General features: G+C 46.5%; 1 pseudogene; it reads right to left on the bottom strand.

Moving 5' to 3' along the window:
• Positions 1-3,542: 3,542 nt before the first annotated feature.
• Positions 3,543-12,164, bottom strand: LOC119451115 (ubiquitin-conjugating enzyme E2 D4-like; annotated as a pseudogene).
• Positions 12,165-22,168: the final 10,004 nt, after the last annotated feature.

Below are 22,168 nucleotides of genomic sequence, written 5' to 3'. Positions count from 1 at the left end.
CTTTCAAAAATTCATAAAGGTTGCCTGCGGCAGATAGCAGAATTGTAGTTCTTGAGCTGGTCTACTCGAAGAGGCGGACATCACTTGCACAAGAAATTCAAATGTATAATTAAATAATTAACAGGAATTCACTAATTAAGTTTTTAACTAATTACCTGATGGCCCATATTGCAATTTACAAATTGTAGTAGTGGGGTTCGCAAGGCGGATCCACTTGGAAAGAATTCTCGGGATGACACCAGTTTCGAGATATTAATTCCCGAACTTTGCGGAGAAATGCACTGGCGTTCCCGTTAGATTCTTAACAAAACGTCGCTTCTTGCATTGAAGCACAAAATTAACTGGAACGCCAATGCATTCCTCTGCAAATTCCGGGTATTAATATCTCGAAACTGGTGTCATCCCGAGAATTAATTCGAAGTGTATCCGTCTTGCGAACTCCACGGCTACAATTTGTAAATTGCAATATGTGCCATCAGGTAATTAGTTAAAAACTTAATTAGTAATTTTTGTTATTAGTACATTAGGCATTTCAATTTTTTGTTCAAGTAATGTCCGCCTCTTCGAGTAGACCAGCTCATTAACTAGAATTGGGTTACCTGCCACAGGCAACCTTAAATAAATTTTGAAAGTGTTCGCTGAAACAACCAGCCAGGGCACAACACATGAACAAAAGTTACTCGAATGACAAGGAGGCAGTCTTCACCGACGCAGCCCGTTATCGAGACAGGAAGAGTTTCGTGGCGGCAGTTACTAGCCACCGAGGTAACCACCTCACGAGCGTCACCGTGAACACGACATATGCCGAAGCGGCAGAGGAAGCGGCCATAGCACTGGCCCTTACACAAACCAAGGCTACATACGTGATCTGCGATTCGCAAACAGCAATTGGCAATTTTTCAAATGGGCGCATATCGCAAGAGGCGTATGACATACTGAAGCGACATCCCATACACCAGGGAGAGGCCGACGTCGATAACCGAAGGCACTTGCTTTGGATCCCGGCACACACTGGACTGAGCACCCCCAACGAAGCGGCTCACCGCGTTGCTCGAGACCTCACTCACCGAGAATCATCGGAGGAAGAGCCCCCGCGGGGTACTGCAAACGTCTGGGCGTGGGAGGATCGTTTGACCAGGTTCCACGACATCACGACACACTACCAGTTACAGAGACGCGTATACCCATTCCCTCACGCTAGGTTAGACAGCGCGCAAGCAGTACACTACAGGCAATTACAAACTGATTCTTACATAAACCCAAGACTCATGCACGCCATGTATCCAGACATGTACACAACAAACAAATGCACATCCTGCGGCGAGGTTGCCACACTTAATCACATGTTATGGGAATGTCAGGACATAACAAACAATTCGGGCAGTGTCGACACCTCCGTCTCTTCCACCGCCAGCCTCCGCTCGCGTTGGAAGACCGCACTGCTCAGCTCGAACCTGACAGTACAGCTGTGGGCCGTCCAGCGAGCCGAGGAAGCCGCTTCGAGACAAGGTCTCGGAACCGCGTCCGCGGCGGGTGCCCAGACCCACTAAAAATACGCCGGACTCAAATCTTATCGATTTGATAATAAAGTTTACGTTCTTCTTCTCGCTGAAACACCCTGTATATATATATATATATATATATATATATATATATATAGACAGGGAGTCCTGTCTATCATGCACCAAGATTTAAAACTATGCAAATGCTAGGTAGCTAAGCAGAACCAAGGGAATGCTGTTTGCCGTCGCATGGAGATACTCATATTATCTTTTACATTCGGCCTAATTACATAATTAGTCTTAATTAATCAACTTCTCAAATAGTTTAATTAGATGAAAACTGTCAATGTCAAACTGTCAATTGTAGAGTAACATGAAAAACTCCCGTCTGTTGCTCAATACGTGCTACATAAAAGTTTTGCTGAGCGGGAAAGAAGCCCGCGAATACACGCAAAATTGCCGCGCGACTGGTTGCTCGACGCACTTTGCGTGTATCCGCGGCTTCTTTCAGGCTCGAAAAAAAAAAAAACTTTTATGTAGCACGTATTCAGCAACAGATAGCTGTAGCGGAAGTTTCTCATGTTGGTCTACAATTTTCTCATTAACACTGTGCACCTATTTAAAATCATTTAGAATTTGAATAATTAAAACTAATTATGTAATTAGGCGGAATGCCAAAAAAATCCGAGTATCTCCAAGCAACGGCAAACAGCATTACCTTGGTTCTGTCCAGCTACGTGACATTTGCATATTTTTCAATCTTGGTGCATGATAGTTGGGCCACCCAGTATATAGTCGTATCATAAGAAGCCAGCAAACAATGACATCAAGGATAGCATAGGGGAAATTATCTGGAGTTCTTATTTGAACTAAAGAAATTATAAATAAATGGAAAGGAAAGTGGATGCAAAAGCAAGTCGCCGCAGGTGGGATATGAACCCTCGTGTTCGCATGACGCGTGCGATGCTCTTACCAATTGAGCTACCGCGGCGCCGTTTTCAAGTCGCCGCAGGTGGGATATGAACCCTCGTGTTCGCATGACGCGTGCGATGCTCTTACCAATTGAGCTACCGCGGCGCCGTTTTCCCATCCACTTTCTGGGGTATTTATGTGTATCTACTACATCTAACCCGAAGAGTGTACGTTAGCCAATGCCACCACTCACCGTGGAATCGCACGTGGAACATCCTTTCGCCCGCAGGCATGCATATATATATATATATATATATATATATATATATATATATATATATATATATATATATAGATCACCCGAGACATAGTAGAATTCTACTATACGGGCTAGGTTACTCTCAGAGGCGGACATTCTTTGCACAAAAAGTGAAAATGCATATTTGACTAATTTAAAATTTTGCTTATTAATTTTAAATTCATTCCTTTACGCTACATACTGCAATTTGCGAATTGTGACCGGTCATATCGACTTGGAACGAATTCTGAGGATGACAAAGTTTCGAGATATGCGTTCCTAAGGATTGCGACGAAATGCACTGGTGTTAAAGTAACTTTCGAGCTTCAATGCATAAAAAGGCGTTTTGTTAAATAAAGTTAGTGGAACAGTGCATTGTTGCATCAAGTTGGATTGCGCTTACCTCAAAACTGGTGCTAGTTTCAAAATTCGTTCCAAGTTGACATGCCTTTCGAAATCACTGGCTTCAATTGGTGTACGTGCGCTAGAATAATTAGTTGAGAAGTTGAGTAGTAAAACTTAGTTAATTAGTCAATTCTGCAAATTGACTTCTAGTGTATGTATACTTCTTCAAGTATTCCAGCTCAACAAGTACGTTTGCAAGTACGTGTGTGGCATTTAGCACAAACAAGAATGTTTGTGCTAAATGCCACAGGCGATTAAGAAAAGCTGTTAACGTTAAAATAAAGCACGTGGTGTATATACATACATATATATATATATATATATATATATATATATATATATACCAATTACTAGCATAATTGAAAATATGACAACTGAAAGTGTTTTATGCTGAAGTGACTGGCATGGAGAAGACAGGACAGGGGATGTTTAAAGGGCTCCTTGCTATACAGTGAGGCACGGCTCGCACGAAAAGCAATGGCAGGAGACAGATCCCCGTCATTTCTTCGAGGCGTGCTTCTCGGTCCACTCCCGCGCTGTGATGTCATAGAGCTCCCGATTGTTTCGGTAGAGAGTCGCCACACTGTTTACCAGTGGGTCACTTGCATTCGGGTTGCTCATCAACCAGTAAATGGAGACCAGAACCTTAGCAATGGACAGAGCCGGCGTCCACTGCGATGTGAGGACGTTGAGGCAAATGTTGCCGTTCCACCCAATGTTAGGGTGGTAGATCTTGGTCAGGAACCTCACCTGCAAAGCAGAAAACGAGACGACAAAAGCAAGAGCGAGTATATTAGGAGAAAAGGCCAGATATTGGCCTGACGTGCCGCGATTTCCACGACTACTCAGCAACAAACAATGTGTTATGAACATTAGGCTTCAATTAAATGGACAATGTGGCTTTAAGATAGCTGCGAAAATCTCGGCAAAGTGTCAAACTTTTGGAAACGGGGCTCACGGTTCGGCTCAGTGTGCACTACTATACCTATAGACCTGACGCAGAGGACACTGAACCTTTCGGGGATGTCTCATCGCATGCACTCGAACTGTTAGTGATCACGGTGCACCTTATTGTTTTATTGTATTTAGTGACTTGCGTCTTTTCAAAGTGCGTCTTGTTAATTTTCTTTTTCAATACGTGAACAGCTATCTTCAATAAAAACATAAATTAAGAAATATGACGTTTTTTTCTCTGTTTCTCAATTTAGGTGCTCCGATTCCTGCTAGTAATGGGGAGGCGCATGACCGTAAACAGTTTATGCAGCTGTGCGTGGGTTGATGAAGTGACAAAACTTCTCTGTGAACTCACACGACGTATGGCGCATGCCTATCTACACGTTTAGGAGCCGATGTAGGGGTAGCTAGGATGGGAGACAATAGTAAGGACTGTCTCCAGTAAAGACGCTTCTATAACGGCTGTGGTCGCGCGCATCATTGCTCTGTAATCACCCCACGCAAAATACTCATGTTGCGGGCGATAGAGGGAGATGCGGGAGGTTTCGCCCCCCTTCCTCGCCACTGATCTCTTAGGGTGAATTAAGGCGGCTAAACCGAACGTGCAACAATACGGCCAAATGAGCTAGAAAGTTGCTGGAGACTCCATCAATGCGCACATGCGCCACGCACGCTGACCCTGATGCCTGCTTTACGTCACTCGCACTTATCGATGTGCAAGTTGCGCGGGAAAACAATTTAATGCCAAGATCAAGTGATTCCAATGAATTTTGCTTATGTTTGTTTGAGAGATTATAAAGAGAGAACGTCGCCCCCCCTCCTCTCTCTCTACTTGTAGTTCACAGAACACTTTAAGCAAAGATGCAAATGTTGCATGGCTCGGTCTAGTTATTCTATAGATCGAACTGGAATCATTATAACCAAATGGCAGCCCAAAAATGAGAAAAAGAAAAATCAATTCATTTTTTGGCGCAAAGTCAATAAGCATAATTTTGGCTCAATTATCTATAATATAGGAGCCCTAAACAGCCTCAAATAACTTTGTTCCGATATCCAAACAAATCGCTACCAAAGCGGCGTTGATACTTACTTGGTTCGAATAATCCAGCCACAGTAATTTGTTCACTGTAATACCGTCTGCGCGCCACTGCGCAAGTTAAACCAAATCTCTTCGAGCATGTGAAGTCTGGTGTAATTCGTTACATTTTTTTGTTCAATTGCAGAACATGCCCGCAGAAATGAGCGGGGATGATATGCCTATGCCGAGGGCTACACTACTGTGCCCAAGGAGAAAGTACACGCTGACGCCTCTGAGAGCTTCACCTGTGGAGTTAGAAGCGCACTAGCGCTGCACGATGTTTCATTTGAGTTTTGTTGTTTTGTCCCCGATAGTGGATATATCTAATTCTTCCACAAAGAAAGGTGAAACTTATGCTCGTTAGCAACGAGACATTATTTTAGTTGCATTGAATACGATGCCGAGAATAGACCCGCCGCGGCAGCTCTGTGGCTATGACGTTGCGCAGCTGAGCTCGAGGTGGCGACGGCCTCATTCCGGTGTGAGCAGAACGCAAAAAAAGAAAAAATCATTCTTGCACCGTCCACTGGGCGCACGTTAAAGAAGCCCCCCAGGGTGTCAAAATAAACCCTGAGTACCCCGCCTACTACTGCGTGCCTCATAATCAGATCATGGTTTTGGCACGTGCAGCCCGAGGTTCTAACTTCGGTGCCGAGAATAGCAGTGTTAGTTGCTGTCTTGCTCGAACTTCAACTGTGAAATTGCTCTCATACCTTTGGTTGTGTTGTGTGAGCGGAAATTCATGGTTAATCGTGTCGTGCTGAGGCATTTTTCCTGCGACAGCAGTTAAGAACTCTAAACACAGCTTGGTGTGTGAATCTGTGATCCTTTGCGATACGCTGTTGTCGTCGTCGTCGGGCCACCTCCTCATCCTCAAATGAAGAAGGAAAACAAGACTTTGCCCTTCACCGCCAGTGGAATGAGCACAAATGTGTTTGCATGTCTCATGATGCGTTAGTGCCTTCTCACATTAAAGTCATCAGAAATTTTTCGGAATCGACCTCATGCCGCTGGTGCAATGTGCAGTTGGGAACATGATGCACTTATCACTGAGCTACCGCACAGCATTCGTGGTTGGAAACTTGGAGGCGTCTTGTGCATAACAAGACATGTTCATTAGCCTAACAAGACAGGGACTAAAGAAATAACACGGGACCATGCTAGGTCTAGCGTGGTCTCGTGTGCTTTCTTCAGTCCCTCTCTTGTTATGCTAGTAATCATGGCGTATGCTCGTCACCAACTAGCTCAACTTTCTGCCTTAAGGGTCTTTTGCGCCACGCAGGCCTCGAGAGTGGCGGAATCTGGGCTGCGTACTTACGGAGGCCACAACGGGCAACACCGCAAAAAAAAAAAAAAGTTGTTCTTGCGATGATCGCGGTGTCCTCTGTGATAACCTGGTGCTGTCGCAGTAAACGAGTTCCGAGAAGTTCGCAGGTTTTTTTCCCACCCTACATTCTAGAGCTGGACAGTGGGATGTTTAGAGACGCCGTTGGGAGTGCTCCGAATTAATTTTAAACACCTGGGGTTCAACTGAAATCTATGTGCATGAGCTTTGTTGCATTCAGCTGAGTTGGATTGTACGGTCAGGTGCAGAGTCGTAGGGCATGTACTACCCTCTATGCGGAGATAGCGCGGTATTTTACAATTTTTTTTTTTCATCTGGAGACTCACCGGAATAACTGCTAACTACGATAACTATAGTTGGGTTTGAATAGTAGTTTTTGAGACCGAATCTAATATCGAATAGTTTTCGAATAAGGTACCGACTTCTCACCAATAATAAACATTTTTCTCATCCTGGTATTCACAACATTAGAAAGTTTGTAATGACGCTGCGCATTAAACAGAATAGTTTACTAAAACAACAAAGAGAGCTTTAAGAGCCACTAAGCAGTCATTTCAAAAACTCAGGGCTGTTCAGCATATACAGTTGAGCATTATCGTATAAAGCTTAGAAGGGCATCCTTGTTGGCTAATTAATAAATGTGAGCTTCGCACACAAATCAGAAATGTGGGCCATCTGCACCAATGGCAGAGAGAACGAACAAAGAAAAGAAAAAAAAAATGTTTTTTTCTAGTTTGTATGGCTGCGGCAGCTGGGGCCACTATAGTATCGAGTATATTTCAACGAAGCGTATTCATAATTTCATGTGATGACTGACAATACCAACTGCCACCGAATGCTGTGTCTAAACAACTTTTTTTTTTCGAGGGATCGTGTTTAGTCAGAAAAGTCTGGCTTCCTGAGTGATGCAGCTTGCTCCAGTACGTTATGTTCACTGTGGATGAAATGAAAAGTCTTGCATTTTTGTTTAGATTTCCTGTTTGATTGGTACAGTCGACCACTTGGAGTATACGAAATTTATTCGAAACTTATTCGGATTCTCGAATAGTTACTATTCGATTCGAGTACCGAATTATATCGTGATTATTAAATTCAATAGACAATAGTACAATATTCGATTCGTTATTCGTGACTCCTTCGAAACTTAATAACGCGTAACTATACTTTTATAACGATTCCCTTCTACTTTACATTATACATGTGCCGTGATTTTTGTAACTACGAAGCTAATATAGCGTATATAGCTTTAGTAGGGAATAAATAGGTTTGGTTTTATTACGATAGCAATTAAATGGACACTCCAGGCGCATTTCTGCCGTCGCTGTCGCTATCACCATGAGGTTCTGTATAAAGTCCACGAGCGACACAATCGTTGCCGCGCGGCGTACGCTGTATGTGCGAGTGAAAGCGTGCGAGGGTGAGCCGGCGATCGCGGCACGGTCTCGCGCACGGAAGGGTTGAAGTAGGCATGGGGGGGGGGGGGGGGGGGGGCGTTCTACTTTGGGCGGCCCGGGAAGACGCGCGCGCCCGCCCGAGTCGCAAGGCTCCGGGGGGAAGGTAGGGAAGGGGTGAGCCGCGTACTACGCCGAGCGCTCCCGCTCAGGCGGCTGTATCTTGAAAGCCATCTGCGGCAGGAGTAGAGTACGCCACGTGCTGTGATTTTGCGGCTTAGTTCACGTTTATGCGAGAGGCACCACGAATGTCAATTTGCTGGCTGTTGCCGCCGCGCTTCCTCACTCCAGCGTTCTGACAGCGAGTATGCGCGGTCATGGAGTGAGATGTGTTCATGTTTACTTGTGCGCGCGTGACACCATCTTTCTTAATTTAGTTATTATGCCTATGTTTACAAGTTTATACGGCTGATAAAACTACTATCCCTACTTCGTGTAGCTGTCCACTAATTTGCTATAAGAATCAATGCTTCGCCTTCCGGGCAAAAATCCGACTATTTTCTTGCAAATGACATCCGCCTGGGCAGATAATTAATCTGTAGTGACGCAATTTGAGTAAATCTTGTAGGCTTTAAAAAAGTGTGCAACATAAAAATTTCACTCGGTATATAGCTGCGCCATCCGCAGTATTCACTGTTGTTGCAGTGCAAGGTGAAAGTGCCATATTTGCCGTGACAGCACTTTTGATGATGATGATTATTATTATTATTATTAATGTGACAGCATTAATAATATAATAACATGGACACTCCAAGCGGATTTCTGCCGTCGTTGTCAGTCGTTGCCGTGAAGTTCCGTATAAAGTCCAAGGGTGATAAAATCGTCGCTGCGCGCCGTATGCTGTATGTGCGAGTGAAAGCGCACGAGGGACGCGCGTTTTCACGGAGAGCGAACGCATGACGGAGAGTAAACGCGATGTCTTCCGTCGTACGAAAGGCCGTGGGAGCATTGGAGGGAAGGAGGGGAGGCTACATTTAGCTGCGGCATCAAATGCGTATCTTGCGACCGGGCGCAAGGGGAACGTGCATGCTCACGCCAGCGTGTTGACAGTGGTTGTCTGCGGTCATCGAGTGTGATGTATTCATGTTTGCTTTTGCGCGCTCACACCATGCTTGTTAATTCAGTTAGTAAGCGAATGTGTCCAAGTTTATGTAGCCGATAAAACTGCTATCCTTAATCTGTATAGCTTTCTACTAATTTGCTATCGCAATTGATGCTTCGCCTTTCGGGCGAAACTGCGACTTATATTATTAAAAATATTATTTTTAAATGGCGCTTATTGGTGCCAGGAATGGCCAAAGAGTGCCAGAAATTTGGATGATGTACGGTTGCTGATGGTGCGGTTAATGACAAAGGGTACATGTAACGTGGTTGTATGGAGACTTAAATACAGGTGCGCTTAATGACAGAGGGTAGATGTAACGTGGCTGTATGGGGACTTGAAAACAGTCGCTGGAAAGCGCGTAAAATATGGCAAGTATTAAAAATACCGACTCTGATCGAACTTTTGACCACGTTAGATGCTTGAGCAAGATATTTTTCTTTTGCAGTGACTATGCATACCATAAAGCTGCAGCGCTTGAGTACACAGTACCTAGTAACACATTCAAGGTGACTGACAGTGAAATCAGCATGTGAAGGCTGTACACTGGTGAGCAAGAACACTCGGCTCGTGAGCGAAAACGGTTCTTGACCGCGGACACTCGCTGCCAAAACGCTGGCGTGAGGAAATGCGGCAGCAGCAGCGAGCGAACTGACTTTCGTGTTGTCGATCGCTTCAACGCAAAGTGAGCGGCGAGAACACAACGCACACGAAGCTATCAGTCCTCAGTGCACTCTGTTCCCATAGCAGATCGCGTTAAAGATAGGGCACGCGCGAGTGCGGGCGGCAGCGCCATACACAGCCGCTGCCGGTGTAGAACGCCGCCACCTCCCTCCCCCCGGTGCCTTGCCCCCGACGGAAGAAGGCGCGCTTCCTCCCCGCTTTCTTCCCTTGAGCGCGCGCGATTGAGCCACCATCGTCGGCTCACCCTGGCAACCTTTCACTCGTACATACAACATACGGTGCGTGGTGACGACGCTATCGCCCTTGGACTTTATACGGAACATCACGGCCACGCCGACGCCGATGGCAACGACTGCAGAAATGCGCCTGAGTGTCCATATATTTACTATTGTAATAATCAGGATGTGTGTGCCTCGTATCAGCGATTTATTCGCGTAACTCGAATCAGCATGCTGGCGAGTCTGTATTCGGCTCCCACATTCATCAACGTTGGCTCCCTCGTGGCTTACAGTTGCGTCATACCGCGTTTCGTAAGTCGCCTAGTTGATCCAAATATATGGGCTAACTCGATTTCCCGCAGTCGTAAGTCCTCGCCTTGTGATGTGCGCTTCGAGTTTATAAGATCAGAAGTCAAATAAGAGTCAACCAGTGTGACGAGGTGGCCTTACTGGTATAGTTCTCGATTGTATAGAGGAATAGCGCACACAGGCACAGCGACAAAAGAAGACGCGAAAAGACACACGCGGCGTTGTCAGCGTCTTATCGCGTATTCTTTTGTCCCCACTCCTGCGGGCGCTATTCGTCTAGACGCTCATCAACCGAGACGTTATCGCGACATCTTCTCAACCAGCCACGAGACATCATAGCAAACTGTTACCTGAGGTGGCCGAAATGGGTAATCGGCTGGGAAGATGATGCCCAACTTGAAAGGTGCCCCCTTCAAACGGACTTCCCGTCGGTCCCTGGATGGTGGCCTCCCACTTGAAGAGGTCCTTCGGATCAACCGGACCCGCCATGCAGTTGGCCGGTGGCTCTCGGCGGATGTCGTCGAGCTCCTTGCAGATGCGCTCCAGCGCTGGGGAACGACCGGTGGCCATACTGCTGCGATCCGCCCGACGCATCTGATGGGATAGCCGGGCTGCAGGCGGCGGCAAGTGCCACGCGCAGTCAGTGCATCTTCTTCTTCACCTCGCTACTCACGTGCTGACAATAAACGAGGGACTACGTGGCAAAATCTTTTCATATGCGAATAAGCAAAAAGTGTAAACGCTCCGCCGGTTCATTCGAGCAAATGGCAACATGATTCAGGGACAATTTGCTAGGTGGCTATGGCTTCGCGCAGAAATTACGTATTGTACTTTACCGAATACGTTGGCGCGTGGAAGTGGCTGGTAACAGTGGCCTAGCCATATACATACAGCCAGTTCTTTTCTTTCTTTTTCTTTTTGTTCAAAGAAAGGATTTTTTTATCCCCTGTGATAGATAACGATGCTTTGCCTTCTCAGGTGCATTTCTGGAAGAGGAGTAAATTCTCTACGTGATAAATTACATTGTTCAGATAGCGAACTAAACAAAAGATGAATTAAGTTTTAATTACTAGCAGTCGGGAACATTTGTCGATTGCGAAATTAAAGCCGAGCAGTGCATAGTAAGGTTATTTCTGCTTAGCGGAAATCCTGACTAGCACCACTTTGGGATACTTTTGAGATATCCGGCCCCAAAATCTGCGCAAATGTACTTCAGCGTTCCAGTTAAGATTGCCCCTAGATGCTAGAGGAGGTATTTTAAGAAACTGCTAACTGAAACGTCGATGTACTTACCGGCTCATTTTAAGAGCGGATAACTTAAGAGTGGTGCTAGAATCGCGTCCCTTCTCTAGATGAGGGCGCGTATGCGTTGTAACGCGTTCAACCAGAATAAACTTCTCTCGCACCTGCAACGGCTCCGTCGTTTCAGACCCGCTGTCTTAAGGAAACTGTTGAACAGAACAAAAACCGTCCTGTAGTCGTAGTGAACATATTAGCCAAGGGTGGCAACCAATCGGAAAAACGTTCTTACGAACGACATCTCTGCGAGTTGGGCAATCAAGCTTTTTATATATAGATAGTTAATGTAGACAGCCCCTTTCAAGAGCTCACCAAAAGAGAGGTAGCTCACTCGACAGAAATGTCAGGGAGGACTACGATAATTGCACAATGGCTTCAATACCGAAAACGACGACGTCACGAGAACGACAATGGCATGGTAACAATAGCGAGACCATGACAAGACATCACCACTGAAAATGACGATGAGTGCGACGGCAACGATGATAGAGCAACCGCTATTACGGCATGACCAACATGACGACACGACGGTCAAATCTAGGACAGTGCGGCAGATCACATTTCGCATACCTGGGACGGAATCCTTGGTAGGTTCCACTGGAGTCGTCATCTTTCAATGAGGTAATGATGATAATCCTAAACATGATGATGATAGCTACGACAGATGCACGCGATGCACCTCTCGCCGCTTTCATGAAGCACTTCCTTAATAATAATTGCTTTTCATTGTCCGTCCGCCTTCAGAAATATTGTAATCCCAATTAAAATGAGTGGGCAACTGTTCTTTCGAATGATTTTAGCCCACGAAGTGCTTGGTGGATAGGGGAGGTTCAGTTTGCTGAGAACTAAGCCGGGGTAATGTTGATGATGGTGATGATGATGAGCCTTCGAGATTGGCACGTACCTACAGGTGTGGATGGGCCAAGAATTGGAGGGTTTTAACGTAGTGATATTTATTGAAACGAATTGATAATCTGTTAATTTGAAAATTTTCGGGAACAGTTTGAACCAGATGAAATGATAAGCGCACATAAAAAAACAAAATTTCTCTGAACGATTTAGGATGAAAGGAATATAGAAGTACACCAGGGCTTGTAATGAGAACTGTGATCAGCGTGGTAACCGTGTTGTAGCTTGAATAAAATCACACAGAGCCAGGGTTGTTATGTTTGGCGACTTTTCGCCAAATTGTCTACTTTTAGAGGCTCCTGGTGACTGAAAATCGTGGTTGGCGACTTAGCTACTTTCTGGCTACTTTCGGCGGTGGTAAGTGGTATAATTCGGGGTATAGATAGTGTCAGGGCCTCGTAGTGTCCAAATCACACTCCCTCCCACGGCACCCTCGAAGTAACAGCCCCTAATGCCAGATCTTCAAGGCCATGCTTTTATGTACTGCAAGCTCCGGAAGCAAATCCAAGAGCTGAAAACATATCATAGCCGCCATATGGCCAGTGGGTCGCTTCGACTTGTCGTCCCTGGTTTTCCAGGACTGCCCAATATGCTTGATACGCAATGTTCATTGGCTGAAATCAATTCATTGGGCAGTCCAGGACTGTCCTGGATGGCTAATTAAACAGGCCCATCGGAGTTTCTTTATAGGTGGCGTACAGCAGCTCTTTCTGAGTAATTGGAATCAACCGATCCTAAAGGCTATGCTTTTGCGTGCTTCGTTGGACGAAAGCAAACGGTGGTGTTCTAATCCCACCACCAGCGACGGTTACCTATATAGAGAATCTCGAAGATCACGCTTGTAGGCGCCAGAAGTGACTGCAAAAACCCAATACGTGTCATGGCAGCCATGACATTACAGGTGCCCGTGTCCATTTACGTTTCTCAAAGGCCCTTACGACTGCATACCAGGGAGTGTAGAACGTGTGTGACGTCATACAGTTCACACGGGAATATTTGAAGAGAAATCATAGAGGTGCAAGGATGGCGTGCAGCTTATTTGTACTGAAACTGGCGACACCGCTTCGGCTATAAGAAAGCACGCAAGTGAGCAGCGGAAATTATCAAAAAACGTTAGCTGGTCATTATGGTTAATTATGACACAATAATATTTCATAGCGTTTGTTTTGTTCTGTTATTCCCGTCCGCCACCAGTGCACCAGAAAACTGCAGGTCTTTTCGCCTTTTAAGGCGAAAGCCTTATATATCTCGAATCGAGGTGACCTTGAAAAAGTGGAGCCAAAATTCGAACCAAAATATCGCTAAAATATGTACAAAAATCAATACAAACCCCATAACATTATACATAAATCGATAGGTAATTACATGAGGAATATATATATATATATATATATATATATATAAACGATCATGACAGTAAATAAATTATATTAATTACCATGACAAAGCGTACAAATGGGTCGAAAAATCCCAAAAGTGGCCAAGTATCGAGAATTCATGACAGTAATGGGTGCAAGTATGGTTATAATGGTAATGATAACGATAAAAATGGGTATACAGAGAGGTGAATGAGGTGAATTCAGAGTGCATTGATGGTGGATTAATGGGGTTTAGTTGGGTGATAGGAGTCAAACAAAAGGTAATGGTGCGATAGAGTGAGCTAACATAATGAAGAGTAAATGAGAGGGAATTAAGAGTCAATGAAGGCGAATCAAGTGGTTATAGGTTGAATAAAGAGTGAATCAAATGTGAATTAAAAGTGAATCAAGGGGTTATGGAGTGGGGGAGTGACTTGCAAAAATATATGTGAGATGTGAGGGTCCAAGTGAGAGTGACTCAGCCAAAGAAAGTGCTGAGTCATGGTTCGAGTTTGGTGAATCATTGACAGCGTGACTTGCAAAAAATATGACTTGCAAAAATGAATGTAAATTTTGGTTTCAGAGTGATGATGACTCAGCAAAAAAGTGCTCAATCATGGTACGAGTTTGGTGAATAAAGGATGACTTCAAAAATGACTGCAAAATGTGGGTTCAGACGGACGATGACTCAACAACAATAATTACTGATTTACGGTCTGGGATTGGTGAAATAAGGATGACTTGCAAAATTGACTTAGCAAAATATGGGTTCGGAGTGAAGATGACTCAGCAGAAAAGTAGTCGTCGTGACATTGAGTCAGAGGCGCTCGGGCTTTCGCCTTCAATTAAGTCGTTTTAGTTGTAACATAAGGTGCCAAGCACCTTATGCGCCCGGGCTGCCGGCGTCTCCTGTCGTAATCGTCGTCGTCGTCGTAGTCCCGGTAAGCAAGCGGCTCGTGCTCGCGCTCGGCACGCGCCCGTGCCACTGCTCCCGCGTTCGTCATCGTCGTCGTTTACGACAGCTGGCTGCGTTGCCGCTCATCATTCCAGCGCAGAATTTCACTTCTCTTCTGCGGTCGTAATGGGGAGGCCATGTTTACGGGGTTATGAGCCATTGCTTAAGGCAGATTGAGCCCATTGCATGTTTCGCACCTCCCCAGGTTTCACGTTAGTGGAGCTGGATTTCGCTCAATGGGTCATTCAAGCACCGATTTTTTTAGATGCGAAGCAGCTTATAGTCGGGGCTATGTCACTCCCTCCCTCCATCCGCCATGCGGCGTCCACACCCGCACTGTGCATGCGCATCCTCCTCCCCCTCCTCTCCTTTTATGTATATGTATAGTATATGTACGCCAAGCTCCGGCTTCCGGAAGCCGGAATCGAAGCCGGCTTCTGCTTCCGGTTTCGCTTCCGTTTCCACTTCCCGTTCAGCTTCCGGTTCCACTTCTGGTTCCGGAAGCCAGCTTCCGGCTTCCGGAGAACGCTTCCGGCGTTTTGCCCAAATGATCCCCCGGTGCTTCGCCCACTCATCATCATTCACTTCGTCCTCTCATTCTCCTCCCGCAACGCCGCGATGAGTGCCACGGACCGCGCCAGCGTCAACGCCAGTGTCAGCGCCGTGGACAGCGCCGCGGAGAAGAGGGCTCGAGCCGCTGCCACGAAACGGCAAAGGCGACAGGCCGATCTGAAAACTAATGGGAACTTGAGTCGACCCCATGGCTGCTTCGCATACTACGCATACACCATCGGGAAGATGGTGTAATTTTTTTACTTCTTTATTTTCGCCTCAAAACATTTGCACTTGTTGGTTTGTCGCACCATGGCTGCTTTTCTGGCTATACCAACTAAAGCTGCTGCCGCAGTTGGTAACCAACTAAACCAACTATACCAACTAAAGCTGCTGCCGAAGACCTGGCAACCCTGCACAGAGCATCAGACAAATCCTTGTGGCTAAATTCCAGAGCTGAAGCTCCGAGGCAGAGCAGGACCAATGTAGTTAAATTTAATCCGAGTTTACGAATCGGAGCTTCAAGTAACATTTCCCTTGGTACTATGAACCGGTGGCAGAATAAAAAAAAATGTCGCAGTTTCGCCCGGAAGGCGAAGCATCGATTGCGATAGCAAATTAGTAGAGAGCTATTCGGAGTAGGGATAGTGGTTTTATCGGCTGCATAAACTTGGACACATTCACTTACTAACTGGATTAGCAATCGTGGTGTCAGCGCGCAGAAGCAAACATGAATAGATCACACTGAATGACCGCAGACAACGACTGTCAAAACGCTGGCAGCAAGCGCAGCCGGCGCAGCGGGCGAAGGCTCACGCGGTCTATCGCTTCAACGGAAACTGAGCGGCGAATGCACAGCGCATACAAAGGTCAGAGCCATGTGGAGATAAGAGACGGTGCGGGCGACCGCCACCGCCGGGCAAAGCGCAGAGGAGCTGTGCAGAGGAGAAGTTGTTGGCACAGGAGGAGCTGCCCCCCCTACCTCCCGCGCTGCCTTCCCGCTTCTTGCTTTCGCGTGGGAGATTGAGTGATCAGCTCCCCTTGCGCCCGGTTGCAAGATAAGCATTTCGTGAAGCAGCACAGCGTCGCCCCGCCTCCCTCCCTCCCTCCCATACCCCCACGGGCTTTCGCGCGACGGTCGTGCTTGCTTTCCGCCGTGCGTTCGCTCTCCGTGGTAGTGCGCGTCCCCCGCGCGCTTTCACTCGCGCATACGGCACGCGGCGACGATTTTATCGCCCTTGGACTTTATACGGAACCTCATGGCGACGGCGACGACGACGGCGACGGCAGAAATCTGGTTGAAGTGTCCATATAATTGCTATTGCAATAAAAATAATGATCGATTGATTCAATTTCCCACACAAAAAAATAACATTGCGGAGAAATTAATACACCAGACCTGCGTAAAAAATACGTTAAGTAACGATCACATTCCAGTTTTATTGCGATAGCAATGACATGGAAACTCCCAGCGAATTACCGCCGTCGTTGGCGGCGGCGGCATCACCGTGAGTTTCCGTATAAAGTCTGAGAGTGATAACATCGCGGCCGCACGCGGTTTGCTGCAGGTGCGAGAGAAACCTTGCAAGGGTGAACCGAGAAATATGGTGGCTTCATACGGCAGCGTCTTCTCGCGCGCACAAGGGAGGAACGTGGGAAGGATGCGCGGTCGTCTTACGAGCGCAAAAGGAGGGGGGCGGGGAGGGGGCAGGCATAGAGTTCCTCACTGTAACACCTAGAGGGTAATCTGGCGCCACCGTCTATGCGAGTTTCTTAAAGGGCTGCCGTGCCCTCATGGGAATGACGGGATATGTGTCTGCGAGGCTTGTGTTGGCTGGTGTTGTACGAGGCTTCGTCCAAAACGTGGGTATGGCTACCCAAATAATGCGTTCTTAAAATAAAATCTACATAAAAAGTTTTCACTCAACCATATTAGATCTCTCAATAAAGTTTACTCACCTACAATGCAGAATCAACCGAAGAAAAGCAAGAACAGAGGACAAGTTGTTCCAAAGCGACCGAGAATCTTGTCGTCTTTCCTCCAACTTTAGCGGCTAGCCAATACTTTTTACGTTTCGTATAAGTGTGCATCCAATAATAAGTCCTCAAAATTAAACAAAACATGTTTTTGTGTAATAATCCTGCTAAAACAGCTTTTTACGTGCGGTTTCAGCAGGAAATTAATCATTGTTACAGACGGAACGGAGCTAGCCAGGCGCGTCTTCAAGGCTTCCTGGCTCTCCGAGAACGATGCCAATTAGAAGTTACAATATACGGGCGGTCCCATGCATACCACAGTGCAGCAGCGCCTGATTTCTCTTTAGGTAATATAGTGAGAAGCTCTATGGGGCCAGGCTAATGCGCATCTCCTCTACTACAGCTTTGGCGGATCAGCGCGGGCGCCCGCGCCTTATCTGGGAGGCAATCTGCTCTCGTGTTCTCGCACGCCTAGTTTACACAGAAGTGAGAGGCAGCGCGAAGGGGAATTCCTTCGCCGCTGCTGCCGCTCTACATAATGCCAGCGTTCTGACAGCGAGTACCGGCGGTCAACGATTGAGATGTGTTCGTGTTTGCCGGTACGCGCGTGACTGCATGCTTGTTAATGTAGCTAGTATACACGAATGTTTACAGCCGTTTACGAACCTGATGAAACTACTAACCTTACTTCGTATGGGTGCCTAATAATTGGCTATCACAATCAATGCTTCGCCTTTCGGTTGTAACTGCGAGTTTTAGTGTTTTTTTTTTTTTCACTCTTCATAAGTCGCCCGAGCAGCACTCTACCCACGTTATCATCGGGATCAGCTGGCCACGAACGGTGGATGATAAGAAATCACTACAATCGAGCGAAAGGAATTATTATATACTGGCCCTATTGCTTTCATCTCTAAAATGTATTTAAATTCTGCTGTTTTACGTGACAAAACCACGATCTGAATATAAGGCACGCCATAGTCGGGAGGGAGGCTCCGGTATATTTTGACCACCTGGGGTTCTTTAACGTGCACACAATTCACGGTAAACGAGCGTTTTTGCGTTCCGCCCCCATCGGAATGCGGCCGTCGCTGCCGGGATCAAACCCGCGACCTTTGAGCTCAGTGCACGGTGCCGTGCCATAGCCGCTAGGCTATCGTGGAGGGTAGCTGTTGTCAGCTCCGCACGCGAGACCTGGACTGGTAAATGTAACTTTAGCTCGGTTCTATTCCTTTCTCGTCACTCAATCATCGCTAACTACTGGCTGCTCTGAGCACTGGAGAAACGCGAAAAGTGAAAAGAATGGGAATGGAATTGTTACATCACGCCAGGCCTGCGTTCAACTAACATCGTACGACTGCCTCTAAACAGGCTCACACATGTAACGAGCCTGTTTCAAGCTGTTAAACAATAATCATAAATCTATCACTGTCATCAATAATTCGAGAAACATTCCTGTAACACGTGTGTTTGCGCCTTACAGGGTTTCTGTAATTGGTTAGCTTTGCTGTATCATGAGGAGCACAGAAATGGGTCATTGAAGGTGCAAGCCACTATTGGCAGGTTATCGTGAACAGGAGAACAGGTGCGTTGGCGAAAAAGAGGATTAAAAAAAATAAAGAGAAAAAAGAAAGAAAGTGAGAAAGGAAGGAAGCTCAGTTGCACACGAATGGTTGAATATTACGGACGCTGTAAATTCTGCGTCGGAAACATTCCTGAGTAGAATACGATGCGCTGCACTGGCGAGCTTAGAGAGGCACACATACACGCAGAACTGTTTTTATCAAACTTTCCTGCAGGACTTCTTTCTGAGGTTTTACTTGCCAAAACCAGTTCTGATTATGAGGCACGCCGTAGTGGAGGGCTCCGGATTAATTTTGACCACCTGGTGTTCATAACGTGCACTACAACGCAAGCACACGGGCGTTTCCGCATTTCGCCTTCATCGAAATGCGGCCGCCGCGGCCGGGATTCGATCTCGCGACCTCATGCTCAGCAGCGCAACGCCTTAGCTGACTGTGCCACCCCAGCGGGTTTTCCTGCAGGACACCTCCAAAGGCTTCCTTAAACGAAATTTCTTCGGAATCTGCAGTTCCTTTCAGCCTGAAGCTCATAGCCCTCAAGGTGGAAGGGCAGGCTATAGTCGGTTTGTTACAGATTGCGTTCATATTGGCATCGCAAGAGTGTGAAAACATGCACTAAAAGAAAGAAACGATATATACGGGACAAGCGTTGGCCTACTATATCAGTGCTTGTTCCTTTTATATTGTTTGTTTCTTTGTTCGCTTGTTTTCGACAATGTTGGGCTGCCAATTTGAATTAAAGCTTGTACTCTCTCCTTCTCAAACTACTACCACTCGTCGTTGCAAATGCGCTCTATGATGCAAAGGTAGGCATGCGATACATTTGCGACAACCATAATAATGGCGATGCTGTAAATGCTTGTTAGTTTGCTTGCTTGTTTGTCACCAAGAGTTACCCATACCCACTATGGGGGATTGCCCAAATACCAAGTGAGAGAGTGAATAAAAACTTCATTGAAAATAAATAAAAGAAGGCACGATGGTTGGGCCCCTATTCCAGGGCTCCACTGGCACGAGCAGCTCGCTGGGCTTCGTTCAGAAGAGCGAATTGGCTCTCCCGGCCCTCGTCCGCAAGCCATGCCTCCCACTGCCTATTCTTCATGATTGGATGTTTGCGTACTCTTGGGCTGTCTATGTGCGGAGGCCTCTTGGGACACTCCCATGTGAAGTGTTTTAGTGTGGGTGTGTCTGTGCACCACGGGCACTCGTCAACGAACCTCATGGGGTGTATTCTGTGTAGGTGGTACAGGTTGGGGAATGTATTCGTCTGAATACGACGCCAGTCCCTCTCCTGTTGGCTGTTTAAATTCGAGTGAGGATGTCCAAAACGTCTCCGCTGCTGCCTTTGCTGTAGGATTTCACGAGAATTCGGTGGAAGGTCGTCGCCCCTGACGTTGCTCGGACGTTTAATCCTCGAGCAATACGGTCTGCCTTCGCGTTCGCTGCCAGTCCCTCGTGTGCCGGACACCACATGATAGTGGGGTGCCCTTCTAGTTGACTGCCCAAAATTTTGATTATTGACTGGAGTGCCGTCCCATTTAGAAACAGCTGGCAATCTGCTTGTGAGTCGGATAATCAGACATGCGAATTGGTTTGGCGCTCGGCGTCCTGAATGGCCAAGGCGATGGCTGCAGCCACTGCCACGCATGTCGAGGAAGTTTTGAAGGATGCCGTTACGTTGTTCTGACACGTAGAGACTACGGTGAACGTGTCGGAGCTGGTTCGACTAGCATCCGTGTAATACACTCCCGGTCCCATGCCGAAACGTTTGTGAAGAGTCGTTGCCTTTGCTGTGCGTTGTCCGGGATGGTACTTGGGGTGCATGTTCTTGGGAATTGGAGCCACCGCAATGGGCGATCGAACATTGCGGTCTATCTGTGCCGTTTCCTCTCCGCAATACTGGGGCCTCAGTGTAAAGCCTAACCTCGCCAATGGTATGGTATGGTATGGTATTCCTTATCTGATGCGCATAACCTCGCCAATACTTGTTTAACTTCTTCTTTGTATGGTGTGATAATGGAACCACTCAACCCTAGCTTGAAATGTAAGGGCACTCACCCATAGGCGACTTTCATTTCCCGAGGTGAAACGGAAAATGTCCTGGCAAAAGAAGGCGCGAATTCACGATTTCTTTTGCGTTCGTAAAAACAGTTAGCATTGTGCAGCCGCTTTCGCTAATTATTTTCGCTATCAGCATTGTTGGTCGGCGCCAGTTTTTCCGAGCCGTCTTCACCACCCGTGAGCTGCTTTGGGAATCTATAGCGGAATTATAATAAAAATTAAGGTACACCGAAAGCAAGAAAAGGAGAACAAGAGTGTTGGAGAGACCGCTTAATCTCTCGGACATTCCTTTTCAATTACTTCTTTAAGACGAGCAAAATCTGCATATTCAGGCGCTGCGCCGTTCAAAAACTGCACATGAAAAGAAGAAGTATAAAACATCATGATATCCTTTTCTTTTACTTTTCCTCGTTGCGAAACTCGGCTGTAAGGTATACGAATTCCTGCGACTATGAAGCAATATTTTTTTCCACTTTCCGTTCCACCATCTAGTATTGCACGCAGATAAAACACACTGCATCCACGGCGAATGGCTGTTCGTTTAAGTCGAAACTCAATCGTGTGAAAACGTATGACCAAGCCACATCGTAACAAATACGCTGGAGAAGAGGAAGAAACGGGATAAGCGTAGACAGGCGACACCTTGTGAACGGTGGAGAAAAATAAAAACAAACTAGCGGACGCGAATTTGACATTAAGACGACGAGGAGCACTTTTGCCGACGCTCACTGTGCCAATGATGCAATGCAGTCGCCTCAATAAAGGCCTCGGGCAAAAGCGCTGAATAGGGGGAACTTGCAGGATTGAATTTGCGAAACCACCGTATACTATATTGCGACACGAAAAAGTAGTACCTCGACAAAAAAAAATTAAAGTAGTACCTCGACAATAGGAGAAGTTGCGCTATTATGATAGCGGGGATGGATACGCAATTTGCGATGAGATTTTAAAGGCGTACGTTTCGAGACCTGTCAGTCAGTACTGCGGAAGGAGCAGGGACAAGGGATTTGTGGTTGTTAAAGCTGATTTCGCCACCTCCGGCTCACAGCCTCGACAAGAGATTGCTTTAGTGGAATGGTTGCAACAAATACAGTCTCTTGCTGATTCTGTACATGTCCTGTGGTTCTGTGTCGTCGTAATTCTCCGCAATCATTATGCTTTTTCTGTATCGTGTGCGCATGCCGTTTGTGTGCGCTGTGCAGGGTAGGTCTATGAAATG

The sequence above is a fragment of the Dermacentor silvarum genome, chromosome 1 (assembly GCF_013339745.2).
Source record: "Dermacentor silvarum isolate Dsil-2018 chromosome 1, BIME_Dsil_1.4, whole genome shotgun sequence".
NCBI lineage: Eukaryota > Metazoa > Arthropoda > Arachnida > Ixodida > Ixodidae > Dermacentor > Dermacentor silvarum.
This window is presented reverse-complemented; position numbering and strand designations above follow the sequence as displayed.